Here is a 10,960-nt window from a genome sequence, read left to right as displayed (position 1 = left end):
ATGGCAAAGAACAAAGGCTTACTAATTCCAGGTTACCAAAATCCAACAGAAGGTCTAACTGTAAATCCAAAACAAGGGAAAACATGAGGAGAAAACAGAAGAGTCCCAACATCAAACTAATAAAATCACGAGAGAAACGTGGATAACCCTACAACTAGAATAAGGGTCTTACAAAGTTTCCAGACAAAAGACGACGATGAACTGACAGTGAGATAGGCACATAATAAAACAGGCGGGAAACACACAAAGGCAGGAAGTGGATCAACACGAGAGACAAGGTGACAAAGTAAAACAGGAAATGATCTAACCAATGAAACACAAATGAAATACACAACTAAACAAGACAAAATGACAAGAACACAGATTCAATGAAACACAAAACTAAAAACAAGAACTAATGACAACAGGAGACAAAATGACAGAGCAAAACAGGAAACAACATCTGACCACCTGTAGCGTAAGTAAGTTACAAGCACGACGTGCGGAGGTCGCAGTGTTGTGGGGCTTTTTACAACCTGCAACCACCACCGAAAGATGAGGATCACCTGAGGCTATGGCTAAAAGCGCTAAACTTGAAGCGCCCACCTAAGCTTCCTTATGTTTGTTCCTACCATTTCGTGGACGGGAAACCGACGGAAGAACACCCTTACCCCGAGAAATGGCTCGGCTACGATGCTCCGTTAAAGACGTCACGTCAGGTGTTGAAGAGGACGTCCGATTCTGGTAAGCTAGCTAGTTAGCTATGGGTTAATTGCTTGTTAGCTAATGCTAGAGAAAGGTCCCTATTACACTGGCACCGCTGCTCCTGCATACTAAATACAATGAATTTTGCATAATTGCCACTATATACATTTCATTATTACGTTGTAGGGTGGGACAGTATATCATGAGCTCCACCTATACAGTCATAAAATAGCTCACATTATTCCTGTATTGTCATTGCAGGCGTTAGAAGACTATCTGACTACATTTCGCACTCAAATATGGATATTGATGACAAGATTGTGTGTGATTGTGTTTGGTTTTGAATAAATCTTTCCCTGACACACAGTTATGTTAGCCACCTATAGTATATTAATTACTATATCTTAAAAACACTCACTTAACTTGGTTAAACCACTTAGTTAAATTTTAAGAGTAAAAGTGTGAAAATATTTGTATTTGGTTCTATTTTCTTCATGTATTACATGTTATTTCCACAGATCAGCATCAATGGGCATCAGAGATGCTCGGGGAAGTTGTGATGAAGACCACGTCGACCTGCCTATACACTGTGAAGCAGAAACACAATGGGTAAATCCATCTGTCTCTACCACAGCTACGCGTCACAAGCACCACTCCAGCCGAGACCCCCCATGTGTGATGTGGGATGAGCCGGCTGTTTTGAACGTAACTCTGCTAAGGAACCACCACCTTTCTCAGCTCTACACAGGGTTGTCATTGGATGCATTCCATTACTTGGCTGAGGAGCTTACCAGAGGGTACAACAACAGCTTCCAACTACACCCTTGGGATCAGCTCCTGATGACCCTGATGAAGCTGCGTCTCAACCTACTGCAGGGGGACCTTGCTGAAAGGTTTGGCGTCTCTCAGTCCATCGTCAGTAAGGTGATTTCCTGCTGGCTTGACCTCATGGAGGAGAAAATGAGGTGTTACATACCATGGCTTCCCAGGGAGACAATCCAGGCAACAATGCCTCAGAGTTTTAGGGAACATTTCCCAAAAACAACGTGTGGGACTGACTGTTCAGAGACACCCCTTCAAAAGCAACGTAACCTTGATTTCGAGAGGCTAGTCCTACAGCCATTACTATGGACAGAATACCATCCAATACCTCATCTCAATTGCACCATGTGGACTGATCATGAACATCTCACCAGCGTATGAAGGAAGGTGTAGTGATAAGTTCATAACTGCAGATTCAGGGTTCCTGGAATATCTCCGTCCAGGTGATGAAGTGATGGCTGACAGAGGCTTCACCATCAAAGATCTCTTCTATGAAAGGAAGGTGAACCTCGTCATTCCAGCATTCACCAAGAGAGGCATGCAACTGTCCGAGGAAGCTCCCACCAACACTAGGCGCATCGCCAATGTGCGGGTGGGTCCATGTTGAGCGGGTCATATGCCGACTGAAAATTTTCAAAATCCTCTCTCAAACAGTTCCAATAAACCTCGCCCCTAAAATTGACAAAATTCTGAGAATTTGTGCAGCCCTGGGTAACCTTCATGGTGACATCATTTCTGATGTAGAAGATGAGTAAGATGTTTTAAATTGGTGTGCTTTGACTAAATGTTTATCTGTGACCAGATATTTCCTGTTTGTAAATAGTTATTTTAACAAATCTATACAAAGGGACCAGATATTTCCTGTCTGTGCCTGTGCATAGTTATTTTTACAAATCTATACAAAGTGTGCTCTTTAAAACAAACCTTGTGATTAAGAGTAATAAACTTTCATTTGAAGGAAAAAGTCTTGTCAAGAAGTTTGCAGATTATTCCCATCTTGGTTTATTATATATCAACATTCAGTCATGAAAAATAATCTGTACATGGATAGCAGTATGTGTCTCAAACACTCTGAAAAACAAACATTTCTTTAAACATATTATAGAACAAACATTCACTAAACAACATAGACAAAATTGATGTGTAACTCGTATTAGAACAGACAAGCAGAAACACCAGGGGGCAGACAAGGTAAGGGGCACAATATTTAACTATAATTACATGCCTGTTCTTCATATCATTTACTCCGGCAAGTAGGCAAGTGGCAACAACTATTTATTCGTTGCAAAGCTGCAAGTATCTAGCAGAGAGCAACAGGCGGCCTGCCTGAAACTCATCTGATACCTGAGGAAGCATATATTTGAAATAAAAGTCTCTGAGTCTAGCAACAATCTCGCCATGGAATTGGCAAGAATTGCTCATTGTGTGGGACCTGGAGCAAAACTTGCTGTGATGGAGCCCAGATGAGCAGCTTACAGGCCCTCAGCCCAGTGCAGAACATGTCAAGTTGCACTTGCATGTAGAAGCCACGTGGACCATGTAGTTGCAGCTGAGACATCCCCTCATTGGGGTGGCTGTGGCTCAGTGGTAGAGTCAGTTGTCTTTCAATCGGAAGCTTGGAGGTTCGATCCCCAGCTCCCTCAGCCATTTACCATTTACCCTCCACTATCTTCACATCATACCTCTGGCTCCTGATCAGGTCTTCCAGAGACTCATCGCTCTTTAGGAGAGGGCATTTGATCTCCAGCTGTTCAAAACACCATCTGGGCTTGCTGACAGCCAGGGCTCGCTTGGACACATGACTGTGCCTTTTCGGCTGATTGCATACCCACAACCCTCTAGCCACTGGGATGCCAATGCCTCGCTGTTTGTACCGTGGAGAGTTGCCGCATTCCCATGAAACCTGGGGTAGAGATGTTCTCTGATGAAGTTTTGAGGGTTGCTTCTTATTGGGACCTTCTTTGTGGTCAAGGGTAACATGTTCCAATGCTGTACACTTGTTGGGAGAAATGGCCACAAAAGTGTAAAACAACATACATCTCTGGCAGATGTTGGTGCCATCATGGTCAGCATGAGCTGAGGATGCATGCTGCTTCGTCTCCTGTCTCTGTGCAGCATTCACACATTTGTGAAGAAAGCTTGACACAGGCAGTTTAATGTGTTTAAGAGCCTCTCTCAGCTCACCCTGGGTGGCTGGCCTTACTGCAGGTGTCCGCAGGACATCAGTGGCTTGGTGGTGAGAAAAGGTGATGTCCACCAACCGTTTCGGGGAAAGGTTCCTGCAAAATAAATTAAGTTCAAGCAAAATAAAAACGTTTTAAATACCCCCATAGCCTCCCGTCCCCTCCCCTCCCTCTGATGTTTATTACAAATCTCAGCCTGTATACTTGTAGACAACACACACGGATTTATATTATAACTACAACTACAGTACAAGATAACTAAATACAAAATCTAAATAATAATGTGCGAAACAGGCATTAGTCTTACCTTCCATAATATGGAGGCCGTGTGACTGCAAGACCTTCCCAAACCGGCGATGCACAAACATCCAGTAGTCTCCACTGATCCAAGGCTGGTGACCAGTCCCACGCCGAGTGGCTCGGGCAGCTCGACTGGCTGGGGTTCACTTCTGCCTTCAGAAAAAACAAATCGCCTTCTGTGTGCAACAGAACACGACCAACTTTCCTGATGTAAATACTGATACGTCTGTGCTTTTATAATTTCGCATAGCCGCGCCATCAACTCCTTGAGACAGGACGAAATAATTAAATATGTCCCTGTACGTCACCTCTGGCCACTTCTTCATATCGTCTTGCCACGTTATGATTGCTGACGGATGAGACAGTACAAGACCATCTGTATTTGTCATTGTTTGTGTTGTTAAGATAACTGTAACAACCGGAAGTTGACGGGACCGTTAAGCGGAAGTGGGGTGACAAAATGCGGAAGTATCGACGTACTGAAAGTGGGCGGGGCAAAATAAGGTGAATACATTCTATTCACAGATCAAAAATTTACAGTGTCCAGTGATCCATACCCAGTGCTGCAACATCCTCTTAGGAGCCTCTATTATGAACCAGGCATGTTTGTTTGCCTTGACAAGGCCGTCTGAAATTTTAAATGCAAATTATTAAACATGTTTCCTGCCTTTAATGATGTGATGTTAATAAGTGGAGGTGGAGGTTTGCATGTTAAAGTTACCAGACTTAGATCGGCACACGTTGAGCTGGTGCCCAACTACTTCCCGGCCGATATCTCTGATACGGGCCCTCAGTTCAACCAAGATGGCATTGATCATTTTATTTCCAAGCCTGACAGATGGTGGTGACATGTTCGAAACATATTTCATGAAAGCCACAGCATTCATATATAACTTCTCTGTCTTTCATTCTGCGAGCAAACATGGAGTTTGTGGCAAAGAAGAACGTGACATCACCTGTTTGGGAATATTTCGAGTTTAAGCCAGATGCAGAAGGTGAGCCCATGAACACCACACAGGCGATCTGCAAGCTTTGTGGAAGAGTTGTACATGTGAAGGAGTCACAAACCAGCAACCTACATGGACATTTGCGTGACCACCACCCTGCTGGGGGTGCTAAGCTAGCACCGAGCGAGGCTGCTGTCGGAAAAGTCAAAGACTCAAGTCAGCTGTTTATCATAGGAGCTTTTGCAAAAAGGTCCAAGTACAAACGGAATAGTGAACGATGGGCCAAGTGCACAGCAGCTGTCTAGAAGTATATTGCCAAGGAGATGGTGTTTTATCATACAGTTATAGAGAACTACTACAAACTTTCAACTTTCCACGCAAGTACTTGACAAACGCTGCTATCCCTGAGCTGTACAGTAAAACCAGGGCGAGCGTCACCAAAGATTTGAAAGCGGTGAACTTGTTGCTCTGACCACGGACATGTGGTCAAGCATCAATAAGACCGCCTACATGTCTGCGACTGTGCACTACATTTCTGAGGATTGGAAGCTCGAGGTGAAATGTCTTGAAATTACCTTTATCCTGGAGAACCACACTGCGTGCATAGCTACTGACAACGGGGCGAATATTGTGGCAGCCGTCCGAGACCTTGAATGGCTATGGCTGAACTGTTTTGGCCACAACTTCAATGTGGCAGTAAACTCTCTACAGAACGAATCGCGCTTTTGGAATCTGTCGCTCCATTAACGGCACATTCTCCCACAGCTGACAGAGATGACGAGAGTCCCGCAAGACACAGGAGCAGCTGAAACTACCTCAACATATGCTGATAACGGTATGCCAAAAATCTGAATTTATTGGCTTAATAATTGTCTTTGGCCTCCCCCCAAGCACTTTTTAGGTACTACTCTGGCCAACACTGACGCCCAAGAGCGTCTGTATCCTTTTGTTCTTGTTAATGGCCCGTCATCACTTTCATCTCTAAAGGTGCATGCAAGGACACCATTCACCCAGCCCCCACAGACAAAGCCAGAGAGATGCTCTAATAACTTATGATGCTATCAGCAGTGTAAAATGTGTTATTTTCACTACTAATGTCTAATGTCTAATCAGAAAAGATGCGCACTGCCCCTGCCGTCTTCTTTGCGCACAGAGCTCACGTCTCTCCATCCCTCATCATCAGATTCAGCGTTTGAGCATTTTTACCACATGCGCAGGCAGCTTACCTGTACTGTGAGCACCGCCAACAGTTTGCTCCGTCACTTTCATCTTTACCAACTGAGCCAAACCAGCACCCCATTTATTCTGTTTTTTGGTTTTATCTCTGTTCTTACGTTTTATTCTTATATTTTATACTTCTGTTTTATTTGTGAGAGTATTTGTTTAATACTGTGTATGTGGATTCTCTTGATTTAACAGCACCATGGTCAACATGAGATGTTTTTAATATGCACTAAATAAACTTTGCTTGACTCGTCTCTGCAAAACAGGAAACCCACCAGACTTGACCACACAGTTCACAACTCATTTCTAACCCTCCCTTCCTTGAAACTGCACCGCAGCCTGAAACAAGACGTAGTCAACTTATTCCTCTGCAGACTTTCTCTGTTGATTGACTCCTTTTAATAAAACATCTTAAGACCATTACTGTTAAATCAACTTTATGTCAGATTTCCACCACAATACTTAACATTCACTTAACATTTTGACCTCCTAAATCCAGCCCTCAAGATGCCTCATGTTCCACAGCCCTTCAAATCCAACAGCTGAGCCCAGAAAAGGTCCTTTGGATGTCAGTTGGAGACTAACTGCCCCCTCTCAGACACTGACCAGCCTCAGAATAACACTGCTCTAATGCAATGTGAAGAAACTTATCCTGAACATTTGAAAGAAGAAACTTAGAGCCAACATTGGCTAGAAATAAATCTTGAAATAAAAAGAGATGATGAATTGACTGAATACATTTCTTTATTTTCAGAGTTAGAAAGCAGAGACACATTCTGATCAATATGAAAGACTGAAAAAAGGAAGGCTTTTAAAATCAAGGCAAAAAAGGAAACAGACTGAGAGGCCACTGTTCGACAGGTGAGGCTGAAATACTGCACTCCAACATGTCAATCAAGATGGCTTAAATGTTGGAAACTTCCATGAAGATCTTTTGAAGAGTCACAGAGCTATTACATATGTCACAGAGAGACTTTGCATCAGAAGAACATCACAGGTCTCTGCAAATGAAGGCTGACTACTCCCTAAGAGAAGCCAGAAGGTTGCGACCAATTTTGTACGTCTCTGTACGTCTATAATGTGCAGACACGTAGATCTCCTTGATGTGTCGGGTGTTCTTCTTGTATCTCACCAAAACTCTGTCCATGTTACTCTTAGGGTCTTTTCGCTTGTAGTATCTCCTGACTTCATCCGGCAGGTCCCTGGCACGAGGAGAGTTGAGGTTTCCAATGGTGTAGTACGCGTACTGCCTTTTGTCCCGTATCACTGGAAGCACACGTGGGTTGTTCCGAAACATATGAAATCCATACTCTCCTCTGACAGGATCGCACAGGGCCCTCATGTTGTTGTCTAGGCAGGCCTTAACGTACCACTTCAGCAACTCGAGGCCGTGGCGAGGAGGACGCGGTTGACCGAACCCACTGTCCTGCAGCTCTTGGTCAGAATCGAGGGTCCTCAGAGCTGAAGTCAGAGCGACCGTCAGCACCAACGTGAGATGGAAAAGAAACTTCATCTCTTTGCCCGCTGCCATGTGGAGATTCTCTATTTAGAAAAGAGCCATCACAATATCTTCATTAAAACATGCAAATTACAGTGAATACAAAATGACTTCATACTTTTACAACTTACCTCTTAGTTGGTTAAAACAGGAACAAATATTTCTGTTGCAGCCGATGAGCTGCTGGACGCTGTGCTCGACGTCTCTCTGTCTTGTGTGTGTGGATGAAAGCAGCACACTTGTTTTGATCAGAGTTTGTTTTTTTTTTACATTCTATTTGTGATGAAAGAGGAAGTGGTGTGGCTGCTACACTGCTGCAGAAAGCTCAAAGTTCAAATTCAAGTTAAGCCTTAGTTTGAATTGAGCATGTACATGTTGACAGTTGTAAAGTAGTGGTATCAAACTGTTGCCTGCATAAAGACTGACTTATCAGGGTGAATTTGCAAGTTGATTTTACTTGACACTGAGCCTGCATTGTGACAGGAGGGAACTAAGACTGACGCTTTGTGGTTTAGGAGGACAGTGATTAAACTTTATACTTTCACTCCTGCCTGGGAACATCATCTGCTGTAAGGTCAACATAACATATGAGCTCCTAAAGCAAAGAGGAACACCAACAGAATGAGTTATTCCACTGCCAGCTTGAACTGACTGCATGTGCTCACACTCTGCGTTGTAGAGAAGCGATTTATACATTAACATTAATGCTGCATCAGCTTTACTGTTAGGCGAGGTCAGGATCTTCACCACACTGATGAGGGGACCAAACTTTATGCAAAGCTTAATGTAAACATGTCAGACGATTTGTACGTACATGTAGAAGAGTTGTGATCTGTTAACAGGTACAAGAGATGTAGTGTCATTCCTATATTTTTAACCTTTTAATCTATTTTTTCCCACCACATATTTTGGGGTCTAGATGACTAATAGATTAAAAAAAAGAACGTGAGCCAGCAGCAGTAAAATAGAGCGTATTAGCTCTAACTAAATCCTTGGGGACAAATGTCCAGCACTACTGTTAGGAATCTGGGACTTCTATTTGATCAGGATCTGTCCTTCATCTCCCACTTAAAACAAATATCAAGGACAGCCTTCTTTCACCTTCGCAACATAGTTAAATCAGACACATCTTGTCTGAAAACGATGCAGAAAAACTAGTCCATGCATTTGTTACTTCCAGGCTGGATTATTGTAATTATTGTTACTATCAGGCTACCCGAATAAGTCTGTAAGAACTTTTCAGCTGGTACAAAATGCTGCCGCACGTGACACACCAAGCTCCTCTCTCTCTTACTCTCTCTCTCTGTCTGTCTGTCTCCCTCTCTCTCCCTCTATTATATTAATGCAGCTCATTAACTCTGTATCTTCTGGTCCCATTAACATTACTAACCATATATCTTCCCGGGAGTTCTCGTGCTCCCTTGTCCTGTAGGTTCCTGGAGATTGTTGCTGCAGACCACCTGCTGCTGTGGACCTGCTCGACTGCAACAACTACTAACATCAGTCTCTTCCCCATAGTATCATTATTGTTGCTGCTAATGCTAAAAGTTGACCTGTTAACTCCAACTGTTACAATTACTATTACGACAGCATTTATCATTATTACTATGCTGTTCTTGCTAATTCATTATTATAAGCCTGTTATCATTACTATGTCACATCTCTGTTTGAAACAAAAAGGGAGGAGAGGACCCAGATGCAGACAAAAATTATTTTAAATAACAAATGGCAAAGAACAAAGGCTTACTAATTCCAGGTTACCAAAATCCAACAGAAGGTCTAACTGTAAATCCAAAACAAGGGAAAACATGAGGAGAAAACAGAAGAGTCCCAACATCAAACTAATAAAATCACGAGAGAAACGTGGATAACCCTACAACTAGAATAAGGGTCTTACAAAGTTTCCAGACAAAAGACGACGATGAACTGACAGTGAGATAGGCACATAATAAAACAGGCGGGAAACACACAAAGGCAGGAAGTGGATCAACACGAGAGACAAGGTGACAAAGTAAAACAGGAAATGATCTAACCAATGAAACACAAATGAAATACACAACTAAACAAGACAAAATGACAAGAACACAGATTCAATGAAACACAAAACTAAAAACAAGAACTAATGACAACAGGAGACAAAATGACAGAGCAAAACAGGAAACAACATCTGACCACCTGTAGCGTAAGTAAGTTACAAGCACGACGTGCGGAGGTCGCAGTGTTGTGGGGCTTTTTACAACCTGCAACCACCACCGAAAGATGAGGATCACCTGAGGCTATGGCTAAAAGCGCTAAACTTGAAGCGCCCACCTAAGCTTCCTTATGTTTGTTCCTACCATTTCGTGGACGGGAAACCGACGGAAGAACACCCTTACCCCGAGAAATGGCCCAGCTACGATGCTCCGTTAAAGACGTCACGTCAGGTGTTGAAGAGGACGTCCGATTCTGGTAAGCTAGCTAGTTAGCTATGGGTTAATTGCTTGTTAGCTAATGCTAGAGAAAGGTCCCTATTACACTGGCACCGCTGCTCCTGCATACTAAATACAATGAATTTTGCATAATTGCCACTATATACATTTCATTATTACGTTGTAGGGTGGGACAGTATATCATGAGCTCCACCTATACAGTCATAAAATAGCTCACATTATTCCTGTATTGTCATTGCAGGCGTTAGAAGACTATCTGACTACATTTTCCATCGTCAGTAAGGTGATTTCCTGCTGGCTTGACCTCATGGAGGAGAAAATGAGGTGTTACATACCATGGCTTCCCAGGGAGACAATCCAGGCAACAATGCCTCAGAGTTTTAGGGAACATTTCCCGAAAACAACGTGTGGGACTGACTGTTCAGAGACACCCCTTCAAAAGCAACGTAACCTTGATTTCAAGAGGCTAGTCCTACAGCCATTACTATGGACAGAATACCATCCAATACCTCATCTCAATTGCACCATGTGGACTGATCATGAACATCTCACCAGCGTATGAAGGAAGGTGTAGTGATAAGTTCATAACTGCAGATTCAGGGTTCCTGGAATATCTCCGTCCAGGTGATGAAGTGATGGCTGACAGAGGCTTCACCATCAAAGATCTCTTCTATGAAAGGAAGGTGAACCTCGTCATTCCAGCATTCACCAAGAGAGGCATGCAACTGTCCGAGGAAGCTCCCACCAACACTAGGCGCATCGCCTCAAACAGTTCCAATAAACCTCGTCCCTAAAATTGACAAAATTCTGAGAATTTGTGCAGCCCTGGGTAACCTTCATGGTGACATCATTTCTGATGTAGAAGATGAGTAA

General features: G+C 43.2%; 2 pseudogenes; both read left to right on the top strand.

Moving 5' to 3' along the window:
- LOC138583687 (uncharacterized) lies at positions 1-2,261 on the top strand (annotated as a pseudogene).
- Positions 2,262-8,450: 6,189 nt separating this feature from the next.
- LOC138583685 (uncharacterized) lies at positions 8,451-10,960 on the top strand (annotated as a pseudogene).

The sequence above is a fragment of the Semicossyphus pulcher genome, unplaced genomic scaffold, assembly GCF_022749685.1.
Source record: "Semicossyphus pulcher isolate SPU_LCO1_2020_fin unplaced genomic scaffold, fSemPul1.0.p SCAF_9, whole genome shotgun sequence".
Taxonomy (NCBI): Eukaryota; Metazoa; Chordata; class Actinopteri; order Labriformes; family Labridae; genus Semicossyphus; species Semicossyphus pulcher.
The sequence above is the reverse complement of the archived record's forward strand: the minus strand, read 5'-3'. Positions and strand labels throughout refer to the sequence as shown.